At 41.0% G+C, this 13,037-nt stretch overlaps 1 protein-coding gene across 24 annotated transcripts in view; it reads left to right on the forward strand.

Moving 5' to 3' along the window:
- Window positions 1–13,037, forward strand: part of LOC132345313 (uncharacterized) — a 68,680-nt gene that overhangs the window by 37,334 nt on the left and 18,309 nt on the right. For 10 of the 24 annotated variants that reach the window (XR_009494575.1, XR_009494569.1, XR_009494573.1 and 7 more), the window contains one exon: window positions 468–554. The exons of 13 other annotated variants lie outside the window; for them this stretch is intronic. The gene's annotated coding sequence lies outside the window, so the exon portion shown is untranslated. Of the gene's footprint in view, window positions 1–467; window positions 555–3,296; window positions 3,750–13,037 lie in introns of all 24 variants that reach the window. One more of the 24 variants, XR_009494574.1, reaches the window with a different exon arrangement.

Here is a 13,037-nt window from a genome sequence, read left to right on the forward strand (position 1 = left end):
TGTTTCCTTTCTATACAAAATTTTAAATCTGAAATTTACTTCAGTGAAAGGCTGGCTTTGCATTTGGGGTTGCATCAGTGTGGCTTGAACAATGACGTGTCTGCCTCCTCCAAGGCCGTGTGTGTAACTTGTGGACATGGCCCGGACTGGCTGTAAGCAGGGGACAATGAATGTGCTCACAAGAGCCAATGCCAGCTGGACAGTGCCTCTAGGTACACAGAGAATTTGGCTGAAGAGTACTGGAAGGTGAGTCCTTCTTTCTGTGTCACTTTTATAGGTTTACACTGGTATCAGTGGTTTGGATTCCCTGTAGCGGCCACCCATGAGGCAACACGTCCAGAATTATTCTGTTGAAGAGGCCATGAGTTTGTGTGTTGACCCTCATAGTTGGATGAAATTCTGGATAGTTTAAATTACTAAACACACACACACACACATGACTAACTGAGTCTTTGCCCACTCCCCAGGGTCTCTCCCCATGGTCTAAAGGTCACTTGTTGAGCAGGCCCATCCTCTGAGAGCAGGGACTGTCCAGGAACCCGGCCAGGTGACAGGTAAGCATGGTGTTTGTACATACCGGGCCTGGAGGCTTCAGTGTCTCAGGTCATGTTACAGTTGAAAGGGTCATGTTACAGTTGAAGAATTTACAAAACAAAGGACGTACACAAAGACATATACAGAGATATTTACAGAGAGAAACAGAGACAGAGAGAGGGACAATTTCCAAGGACAATTCTGAATTGTGATCCCTGAATCCTTCAGCCAGATTAAGGATATAAAAAAGGGTCAGAGTGTGGGAGAGATTTGTTGAGAAGGTTCTTTGGGGAAGAAGTGTGCAAGTCTTCTCTATCTTCCCAAGAGGAAGAGAGTTCAACCTTCTTCACCCCAAATCTGGTGCAGTCATGGCCACAATCAATTTTATAGCATTTTCATCACCCCAGTAGAAACCCCACACTCATTGGCAGTCATTCCCCATTTCCCCCTAAGCACCTGAACCCTAGGCAACGAGGGTTGAAGGCAGCTACTAATTATCTTTCTGTTTCCACAGATTTGCTTATTCTGGGCCTTTTGTGTAAATGGAATCATGTTATATGGTATTTTATGACTGACTTCTTTCACATAGCATAATGGTTTCAAGGTTCATCCATGCTGTATCTAATCAATACTTTATTCCTTTTTATTGCCCAATAATTCCAGTATATGAATGTGCCACATTTTCTTTATCCATTTATCAGTTGATGGACATTTGAGTAGCTTCCAACTTTTGGCTATTATGACTATGACTGCTATGAACATTGGTGTACAAGTTTGTGTTTGGACATATGTTTTCATTTCTCTTGGGTATATATACTTAGGCATGATATTGTTGGGTCATATGATAACTCTATGTTTTAACCTTCTGAGGAACTACCAGACAGGAGATAAATATAAAATCGTGTTTTGATTATTTCACAAGTTGTGCTTGTTCAACATACTGACTACTGATGAATTCAACCCCTACCACACCTCAGTTACCCTCTGTGGTCAGGACAAGATCAGTAAGTGAGAGACAGACAGAGGAAAAGGGAGAAATAGAGACATATACACAGAGAGAGAAAGAGACAGAGAGAGGGAACAGGCAAACAGGAAGTTAAAGACAAGACGTAGAGGCACCAGATGAGACCTTAGGAGTGATCAGACTTGGAAAAGAAGTGGTTTGGATCTAGAGGTCTGTGAAGCAATTAGCTAGCCGTGTGTATTTGAAATTTAACCGAACATTTAATGCCTCTGTGCCTTCTACTACAGTTCCACTGTGCCAGGTACTAGCTTCAGGTGAAGCTATGATTATGCACATATTGTTTTACCTAATCATCACAAACATTTGTTGTTGTTCAGTTGTTCAGTCATGTCTGACTCCTTGCGAGCCCATGGACTGTAGCATGCTAGGCTCCCCAGTCCTTCACTATCTCCCAGAGTCAAATTGTTTTACCTAATCATCACAAACGTGTGGTGGCTAACATTATTCCATTTTACAAATGAGAAAACTCAGGCTCAGGTAAATAACTTGGTCAGAATCATGCAGCTGTAAGTCACAATCTAATATTTATTTTTATTTATTTACTTGGCTGCCCTGGGTCTTAGTTGCAGCATGTAGGATCTTTACTGCAGCATATGAACTCTTAGTTTTGATTGTGGAATCTAGTTTCTTGACCAGGGATCAAACCTGGGCCTTCTGCATTGGGAACATGGAGTTTTAGCCACTGGACCACTAGGGAAATCCCTATAAGTAGCAATCTGAGATCAGAAACCTGTCTGCCTGCCCCTTAGGCCAATGTTCTTGACCACTACGTGCCTCTCATCCTGGGCATGTGGGCTAACCCTGCAAGCTCCTGAATGACTGTGTGCTTCCAAAAACCCTTCTACATTGTGAGGTGCATTGGTAAAATGGCCCTCAAAAAGGGGGCAGGGGCAAAATATGTAGTGTGTGCCAATTTCCATAGCGTAAGTGTTCTCACCACAGCAGGTCTCAGGCCGTCATCACTTTACAAACTAGCTCACAAAATTCCTGAATATTTAACAAGTAGCTTTCATGAACCAGTACGAGCAACTTAGAGCACATCCCTGCTTCTATGCCTTTGAGTGCTATGGACCTTTGCTCTTAGTCTTTTGAAGACTAAGAGAACCAAAGTTCTCAACTGGGAACCAAAGTTCCCAGATGACATGCATCCCTGAGTTTTCTGGTTAACTGAAGGATTTAACCTGTAATACTAACTCAGAAACCATTTTGAGGGCAGACCCGGTGTTTCATGACTCACAGAAATAGAAACACATTCATATTAAAGAAATGCACTAAATTTGTATGCATTTTCCTCTTTTACCTCTAAGTAATAGTTAACATACTTTTAGGCTTATTCCAGAAATCTGAGTTATAAGCCAGTGACCATATGATAGAAGCTAAAACTGAGGGAAGCCAGACTTTCTTCACATGGTACTTCTCAAACTTGGGTCTGCCTGTTCTACCAGAATTTAAAAAAATATAGTACATATTTTCTTAAAAAAACTTTTTCAGTTACATAGATAAAGGTAAACATTCTCTTTGTGTATGATTCACTGACATTTAGCAAAAATGCTTTAGTTTTTTATGGGAATAAATTCTTTGATGGGGGAGGGGAGTGACTTTTTCCCCTTACAAATAGGTGTGTACATCTTTAGACTCTGATAATCTTTTTTTTAATTATCCTTCCATATTGTTTCCAGATTTTTTTATTTTTGCAGACTCTTTTCAGCTTTATTCAGTTTCTTTTGTTTTTGCACAGACAGGCAACTGGTGACAAACCTCAACGGTCGTTATACGACAGATCAGTGAGAGCTGGATAAAGTGGCAATCTATAATCTTACAACCCATTTCACGTGGTTCACCAGAGCAAGAGCTGCAGGAACGGTGTTTCCTAACTGCTAACAACCAGCTTCATTATCACACCACCCTGAACTAACATTTTTGCCTTTGGCTTATAATGGGAGTCATTAGATTCCAGAAAATTCCCTGTTCGTCCCATCCCTAAATTTGATTTCCTGAGAGCCAGAGAGAAAACAAGTTATTCCGAGCTTTATGACAAGTGAATGTGTGGGTGAAACAGGAACCTGCAGTCACCTTGGTGCTGCTGGACCTTGTCCCCTGATCCTGTTGAAAGGAGCCAAGCTCCAGGTGGAACTGCAGCTCGGGCTTGCTGATATAGCACGAGTGGAGTTTTCCATAGGAAATTAACCAGGTAACACTCACATTCTTTCCCTTCTCTCCTTTCCACTCTTCTCTTCCCTCTTTAATGAAACAGCTTAAGCTCAGCACTTGAACTCTCTCACAGGGGTGAAGTGTTTGACAATTTCAATCTCTTCTGACACTCTGATCAAAAAGAACAGTCTCTTCTTCACTTGCTTATTCCAAAAAGTGCTTTTCATCAAAGCTATTGTATTTCACTGAAGATGCAACTTTCTGAAAACAAGATATTTTAAAATGATAGTTCAAAGATGCCTTCCTTTAAAAAATGGCAAAAGTGGCACTTTAAGAAGAACCCAGTCACATAAGTGGATCTGGTCCTATATGCAAAAAAATAATTGTGGCACAGTCAAATAGTAGGTTGCTAATGTCATAGACATAAAATCATCCAATGAATCAAAATGAGGGTGAAATCTTCCACAAGTAGTCATTCTTTTGTTTAATGTGTGTGCTCCTTCTTCATAATGAAACCAGTAATGGAAGGTTTAAGGAAATGTTCAGTAGTAATTTAATAAAAATATTGATAGAGTGCTAGATTCAAAGCAGTTCCTATCCACTTTAGAGACACAATTCAGCATGGTTGTGACCTACGAAATACAAAACTCTATGATAGGTGATATGAGGTATAAATAGTTGGTCCCTATATAGATTAGAGTAGAAGAGAAAACTAAGTATAAGAATAATCAGAATACAGATAATTACCCATGTAGTGTATATTCCCTGACCTCCTCTGATGGGTCAGGCACTTTGCTACAATGATTGAGATAGTGGTGAGCCAAGGACTACTGGTACCCACCTCCCTGAAGGGAAAATGTAAGTGTCAAAATTCTGTCCTTCCTTCAACAACTATTTATGTGTATGAACTATATGTCAACTGCCCTTTTTGGAGCTGTTGATATAGCCACAAGCTAAAAAAACCTCTCTATTCTCAGAGATTATGTTCTATTGTGGAGGTAGAAAAACAAACACATGTACAGTTTCAGATAGAAGTAAGTACTATGAAGAATATAGGAAGGGGGAACTTCCCTGGTGGTCTAGTGGCTAAAATTCCATGTTTCCAATGCAGGGGGCCTGGATTTGATCCCTGGCTAGGGAATGAGATCACATATGCTGCAACTAAGACCCAGTGCAGCAAAATAAATAAATATTTTTTAAAAAGAATATAGAAAGGGGTCAGTGGATTAAAAATGACAGAAGGTACTACATTAGATAGGGTAGTTGGGGAAGTCCTTTCTGGGAAGACGTTTGAACAGGGACATAGTGGAAGAGAGGAGCCCATGCAGATCTCTTAGGTAGAGGGAATCCTATATGTAAAGATGCTGAGGTGAGAAGGAGCTTAGTGTGTTTGTGGAAGAGCAAGGAGGCCAGTGTGGCTGGAGGAGATAAAATCATGGAGAGGGAAGCTGGTGAGGAAGCTGAGGTCAGATTGTGTGAGGCCTTGGTAAGGACTTTAGATGTTGTTCTGATGGGAAGCCAATAGAGAGTCTTGAGAAGGGGAATGATCTTATTTGACTTTTTTAAAATAAATTTTTATTGGAGTATAGTTACTTTACAAAATTGTATTAGTTTCTTGCTATATAGCAAAGTACATTGTCATATATATATGTATATCTCCTCTTTTCAAGATTTCCTTCCCATTTAGGTCACCACAGAGCACCGAGTAGAATTTCCTGTGTTCTTATTAGTTATCTATTTTGTACATAGAAGTATGCATATTTCAGTCCCAGTCTCCTAATTCATCCTGCCCCAATCCTGCTTGATAATTTATTTTGAGTCATTCTGGCTATCGTGTGGGGGAATAGATGGTGTGTGGGGGCTGGCAAGGGTAGAAAGCAAAAGAAAGCTAACTCTCCCTTAAGTAAGAGGCAGTTCCTCTTACCTAACTGCCTTAAATCTGAGACATCAGCTTTTCCTGCCTTAGGACTTGAACTGAAACATTGGCCCTTTCTGGGTCTCAAGCCTGCTGGCCTTTGGACTAAAACAATGCCATTTCCTGGGTTTCCAGCTTGCTGACCCATCCTGTAGATCTTGGGACTTGTCAGCCATCATAATCGCATGAGTTTTTTTGTTCTACTTAAGAACAACTGATTGAATGAGGCCCATCCACATTAGGGAGGATAATCTGCTTTAATTAGTCTACCCATTAAAATTTTAAACTCACCCTACAATACCCTCACAGAAATATCCAGAGAAATGTTTGACCAAATATCTGGAAACCCTGCAGCCTGGTCAGGTTGACATATAAAGTTAACTGTAACACTCCTGTTGGGGTACCCCTGCCTCTTTTTCAGCCCCATCTCTCAGTCACTCTTCTATACACCTTACACCCCAGTTGAACAAGACTCCCAACTGCTTTCTAATCATGCCCAGCACTTCCAACTACCCTAAGAGTCCCTTCCCTTATCTCTGCTTGTTCAACTCCTACCCACTCAATGAGGCATATGCCACCTCCTCCAAGCAGTGGGTCCTGCTCTCCTTACTGTGCTATGTCTCACTCTTCTTTTGTCCCTTCTTTATTTATGTCTCTCTTTGGCATTTAACGCACTTCCCTCATATAGCCATAATTTACATGTTTATAAGTGATATGAGATGCTTAGCAAGAACTATCCAGGGAGTCACCTAGGAAACATAGAAAGATGGAATCCCTTGTGACGTTCTTTACAGGAGTGAGTCATTTTGGTAAATGGTTTGCTGTCTCTTGCTTCCTCCTCTGGAAAGTGAGGATACGGATACTACCTACCTCAAAAGATTGTTGTGAAGACTAAATGAGATGATGCATTGCAAGCACCTAACATAGGATGTCCTGAATATTCATTGGAAGGACTGATGCTGAAGCTGAAACTCCAATACTTTGGCCACCTGATGCAAAGAATGGACTCATTGGAAAAGACCCTGATGCTGGGAAAGTTGAAGGCAGGAGGAGAAGGCGATGAGAGAGGATGAGATGATTGGATGGCATCATCGACTCTATGGACACAAGTTTGAGTAAGCTCCGGGAGTTGGTGATGGACAGGAAAGCCTGGCGTGCTGCAGTCCATGGGGTCACAGAGTCGGACATGACTGAGCAACTGAACTGAACTAAACATAGGATGTGATGAAGAGTAAACCCTGTGTAAAGAGGAGTTAGCTCTGAGGAGAGCCTCCCTCAGAGAGGTAGACACATGACTCCCACAAGTCCTGAGGGGAGTTTCCCACAGGAAGGTGGAACAGATGGGGGGAAGATAGACTATAAAGGTCTTAAATTTACAAGTTTGTAGCTCAAGTAAGGGCTTCCCTGCATTCTGCCTGAATCTGCCTGCAATGCAGGAGACCCAGGTTCAATCCCTGGGTCAGGAAGGTTTCCTGGAGAAGGGAATGGCAACCCACTCCAGTTCAAGTGAACAGTGAAGACTAATGAGCATCCCTGGACCCCAGTTCGAAAGGGGAGAGAACCAAAGTCACCCAGCTTAGGCCAGTTGTCCACCTCTTATATCTGTTATGACTGGATGGCAAGATTGCTGTTGCACAGCACCACCAGGTCCTGTTCCTGTGGATCATTAGGGGCACGTCTCAGAGACATGAGAGCCTGGGTTGAGTGTACTGTAGTTAACACAGCATAACACCCATCACACTCTCTGGAAATCTTTTGCTATACTCTTTTGGCTCTTTTATTAGGTCATAAGCCCCTGAGGGCACATCCCTATAGCTCCAGTGCCAAGCATACCACCTGGCACATTGTGGGCTCCCAACAAAGACTCCTTGAGTGAAGGAGCATTTACTCATTTGCTTCCATATATAAATGATCATGGAAGCCCTGTGTTTACAAACCTCTCAAAACACTGCCAAACAGAACCAGTAAGTAAAAAACAATGACAACAACAGTGAAGGTCTTGAGGCATATCCTTTGAAATGAGAGAAAAAAAACCCTGAAAAGTACTTGCCTAGAAGTTACTGAGAGTGGGAAAATTTTCCTTCTAAGGCTGTCACTGCCAGTCATGGACAGGGCAACTATTACATGTGAAAATACTGGTGTCAAACCTCCTTATGGAAGATGATTTAAAACTTTACTTGGCATTTCCTTCCATATTTTAAAACCAGAATTTCTTTACATAATAATAATAAAAAAGAAACCACAGATACTGCAGCTTCAGAGACAGCCTCTGTGTTAGGGCCATCCACCAACAGTCCTCTCAGCTTAGGGTCCACTATCTAAAACCTGCTTATGCAAAAGTCCCCTTTGATGAGGTCAGAGTGATCATGTACTGTGCTGTGCTTAGTTGCTCAGTCGTGTCCCACCCTTTGCATCCGCATGGACTATAGCCCATCTGGCTCCTCTGTCCAAGGGAATTCTCCAAGCAAGAATACTAGAGTGGGTTGGCATGCCCTTCTCCAGGGAATCTTCCCAACCCAGGGATCAAACCCAGGTCTCCCACATAGCAGGCACATTCTTTACAGTCTGAGCCACCAGGGAAGCTCCAGAGTGATCATAGGCATTGAAAAATGAAAACAGTATTAAATCACTGCTAGATAGAATATTGAAAAGCAGAGACATTACTTTGCCAATAAAGGTCCATCTAGTCAAGGCTATGGTTTTTCCAGTGGTCATGTATGGATGTGAGAGTTGGACTGTGAAGAAAGCTGAGCGCTGAAGAATTGATGCTTTTGAGCTGTGGTGTTGGAGAAGACTCTTAAGAGTCCCTTGGACTGCAAGGAGATACAACCAGTCCATTCTAAAGGAGATCAGCCCTGGGTGTTCTTTGGAAGGAATGATGCTAAAGCTGAAAGTCCAAGTACTTTGGCCACCTCATGCAAAGAGTTGACTCATTGGAAAAGACTATGATGCTGGGAGGGATTGGGGGCAGGAGGAAAAGGGGACGACAGAGGATGAGATGGCTGAATGGCATCACCAATACTTGATGGACGTGAGTTTAAGTAAACTCCAAGAGTTGGTGATGGACAGGGAGGCTTGATGTGCTGCAGTTCATGGGGTTGCAAAGAGTCGGACACAACTGAGCAACTGAACTGAACTGAGCTGAACTGATGAGCTGAATTGTGTTCCCCAATTCATATGTTGAAGCCCTAACCCTCAGGACCTCAAAATGTGACTGTCTTTGAAGATAGAACCCTTAAAGAGAGTAATTAAGTTAAAATAAAATCATTAGGATGAGCCTTAATCCCATCCGGCTAGTGTCCTTATAAGAAGAGGGGTTTAGACACATGGAGATATAAGGGATGACCATTTGTGGTCACAGGGAGAAAGTGGTCATTGCAAGCCAAGGAGAAGGACCTCAGGAGACACCAAACCTGTCAGCACCTTGACCTTGGACCTCCAGTCTCCAGAACTTTGAGAAAATACAATTCTGTCCTTTAAGCCACCCAGTTCCGTGATGTTTTGTCATGGCAGCCCTAGTAAGCTAATACAATCACTTTCTCTAATGGCTCCTCATCCTTTTAAGAATAAGGACTTTTTATTTTATTATTTGCTTATTAAATAAATTTACTTCACTGAACCAGCAAAGGAAAAGCACAGAACATTTAACTCCATAACTAGTTTATCAGACATGCACAGAAAAAAAAACTTAAAAAACAAGATGAGGGTTCATCTTAATCCAGAATCATCTCATCTTGATGACAGCTACAAAGACCCTATGTGCAAATAAGGCCCTACTCACAGGTACTGGGGGTGAAGATTCAAATATATTTTTCTGGGAAGGGGGGAGATGCAATTCTACTCTCTGCAAATGTCTAAGCTTGAAGGGAGCTGAAGATTAATTGCAAGAAGTATGAAGAATCTTCTGGAATGTGGTTGATATTCTTGATCCAGGGGCTGGTTATACTGTAGTTCCAGTTTATGAAAATTCATCCAGCTATTCCCTTATGATATGTACGTGTTTCTCTATGGATGTTATGCATCAATAAAATAATTTTTTAAAGTCACTTTTGTTTAGAATTTGCAGTTGTTTATTCTTTTGATTTATGTTTCTCTAAAATATCAGAGAAAAGCAAATCTATCAGTGTCTTGAAATAAAGCAAAAGAAGACTCTAATTGGATATATCACTGTGGGCTTTGATTTCTCCTCTGTATCTGTGATCAAGAAACTCTATAATGAGTAAAAGCCACAATGTATTCAGTATTTTAAAATTGATGTTTTTATCTTCACAGCACCATATATATATACTTGAAAAATATTTGTACATAAATGTCTCAGGTATTATATATCTGTTTACAGATTACACTTGCCTGCCATATGGCTTCACAGGCATTTAGTACTAGTTCTGTGGTCACTCTATAGTCACAAGCTGTGGATCACTTGTCTACAGCCCCTCAGGGGAAAATGTACAGTGGTGAAGAGCATGGAATTAGGAGTCGAACTGTCTTGGTTAGCATCCCAGATTGTCATTGTTTTGGTATATGCAATTGTTGTGTGTTTCATTTTTCCCAACTGTAAAATGGAGTGATAATAATAGTTATCTAACTCATAGGATTCTTGTATTAAGATGAGTTTATACATTTTAATACACAGTAATTGGGCCAGATTATATATAAGCATTAGCTATTATTATTATTATTGGGGGCTTCCCAGGTAGCTCAGTGGGTAAAGAAACTGCCTGCAATGCAGGTGATGCAGGAGTCATGGGTTCAGTCCCTGGGTTGGGAAAATCCCCTGGAGAAAGGCATGGCAACCCACTCCATCATTCTTGCCTGGAGAATCCTTTGGACAGAGGAGCCTGGCAGGCTACAGTCCATAGTGTTGTAAAGAGTCAGACACGACCAAAATGACTGAGCACACATGCACAGCTATTACTAGTATTATCAAGGTTTGCAAGCTAGAGTGAAGGTTCAAGGCTGTTAACTGCCCTGCTCCTGACTGGAGTAGGTATAAGGGCTAGAGATTACTTTGGAGGAGTCTTATCTTTTGGCTGTTGAGAATAATGCTGCTATGAACTTAAATGTACAAATATCTGTTTCTGTCCCTGTTTTCAGTTATTTTGTTTTTATACCCAGAAGTGGAATTGCTAACTCAATGATAATTCTATGTTTAACTTCTTGATGATTTGTTTGGATTTGATAATTATTGATTTTTTGAGCTGTCACACTATTTTCCACAGTAAATGCACCATTGTATATTCCTACCAGCAATGCACAAGTGTTCTAATATCTCCACATCCTTGCCAACACTCATTTTCTGTTTTGTTTTACATGTGTGGTGTGGTTATTTGTGTGTTTGTGTGTCTGTGTTTGTAAATAGCTGTGATAGTTAATTTTATGTGTGAACTTACTACAGCAAGGGATTCTTTAGGCAAGAACACTGGAGTGGGTTGCCATTTCCTCCTTCAGGGGATCTTCCTGACCCAGGGATCAAACTTGCATCTCTTAGGTCTCCTGCATTGACAGGCAGGTTCTTACCACTAGGGCCACCTGGGAAGTCCCTGTCCACATATTTGTTCAAATATTATTCTGGGTGTTTCTGTGGGGATGTTTTGGATGAGGCTAACATTTAAGTCGGTGGACTTTGAATAAAGCAGATTTCTCTTCATAATGGGACTGGGCCTCATCCAGTCAGTTGAAGGCTGGATTAGAACAGAAAGACCTACCAGTGGGAATTTTCCAGCAGTCAGTTTTTTGGACTAGAACTGGAATACTGGCTCTTCCTGGTTCTCCAACCTGACAGGTTTTGAACTGGAAAGGTGGCATCAGCTCTCCTGGTGTTCCAGCCTGTTGGCCCACCCTAAAGATTTTGGACTTGTCAGCCTTTATAATCACATGACTCAGTTCCCAAACTTATATATATATATGTTTGGGAATATATATATATATATATATATATATATACGTGTGTGTGTATGTATATATATGTATACCTGTGTGTGTGTATATATATATATATATATATATATATATATATATATATATATAATATTGTATTGGTTCTATATTATAAAAATTGTATTGGTTCTATTTCTTTGGAGAACCCTGACTTATATAATAGCCCTCCTAATGGGCATGAAAGTCTCATTAGAATTCAAATATGTGTTATAAATACATGGTATATACACACTGTATAGAGAACCTTTATTGAGACTTGTCATGAGCCAGGCACAGCCCTAAGCACTTCACATATCTTAATTCATGTGATGTACACAATGCCTCTGAAGCAATCACCAGTATGACCTCTAATCTGTAGATGAGAAGGAAAGCACATAAAGGTTGAATAACACTGGCTAAGGTCATGCAGCTGTTATGTGGTGATTTGAAATCAGCAGTCTGGTTCCAGAATTCTTGCTTTTGCCAAATGATGCTCAGGCACCTTCTGTACTAGTAGGTGTACTTAATTCTAACCATCTTGGTGATTTCTTATGCCCTGGATTTCTCTTTATATGACCTCCCTTCTTCCCAAAAGTCCTTCTCTACTTCATTTCCCACGAATCAGTCAAGACTGATCCATATTCCCTGTTGTGGCATGTGGTGTGAAGGGGAAGAACAATGGTTTCTGGCCCCAACAAAACCCTGAAAATATGCCTTTGGGGAAAAAAATTAGGAACTGCTAAATCCTTTACACTGGAAGCAGAAAAGTTAAAGTATTTAAAAATGAAAATTATTCCCATAGTGTATTTGAGCCAAATAATTAACATGTACTCATGTATTAATTATACGTCAATACCATCCTTGCCCTGCTTTGTGGGGCTGTCCTTTTTCTAGGGTTACGTGAGGATAAGCTTTTTGAGGTAACACTGAATTCCATTTCAAGAAAATCCTCGCAAGTCTGGTTAGGCGAAGATTTCCATCCAAAAGAATTGCCCAGCCAAGCAATTAAGTCACTTTCAGAAGTTACCAACTTCCAGCTGACCTTTGTGGAAGCCCGACTGCAGTTATAACTCATAGTATTTTTTTTTTTTTTTTTAAAGATCAAACTCCCCCTCCAGGAAAAAATGTAACCAGTGCTTGAAACTTGGAAAGAGTAGTAAGCCATATCCCTCCCTTTAGAATGGCTGCAAACATTTTCACATTCAGTTGGCCTTACTGTGTCCTGTCTTTTAAAACCAAAGCCTGAATAATTTCATCAGAGCTGTTTGCTTTGACCTTGATGGGCTTCTCAGGATAACTGTTTCCTGCAGTGTATCTTGGGAATGTGGACTCTCCCAGACTGCAAAGCTTTAGCTACTGCTAGAAAGAGGCATCGGAGAAGGCAATGGCACCCCACTCCAGTACTTTTGCCTAGAAAATCCCACGGATGGAGGAGCCTAGTAGGCTGCAGTCCATGGGGTCGCTAGAGTTGGACACGACTGAGCGACTTCACTTTCA

This window comes from Bos taurus, chromosome 5 (genome assembly GCF_002263795.3).
Source record: "Bos taurus isolate L1 Dominette 01449 registration number 42190680 breed Hereford chromosome 5, ARS-UCD2.0, whole genome shotgun sequence".
In the NCBI taxonomy this organism is placed as follows: Eukaryota; Metazoa; Chordata; class Mammalia; order Artiodactyla; family Bovidae; genus Bos; species Bos taurus.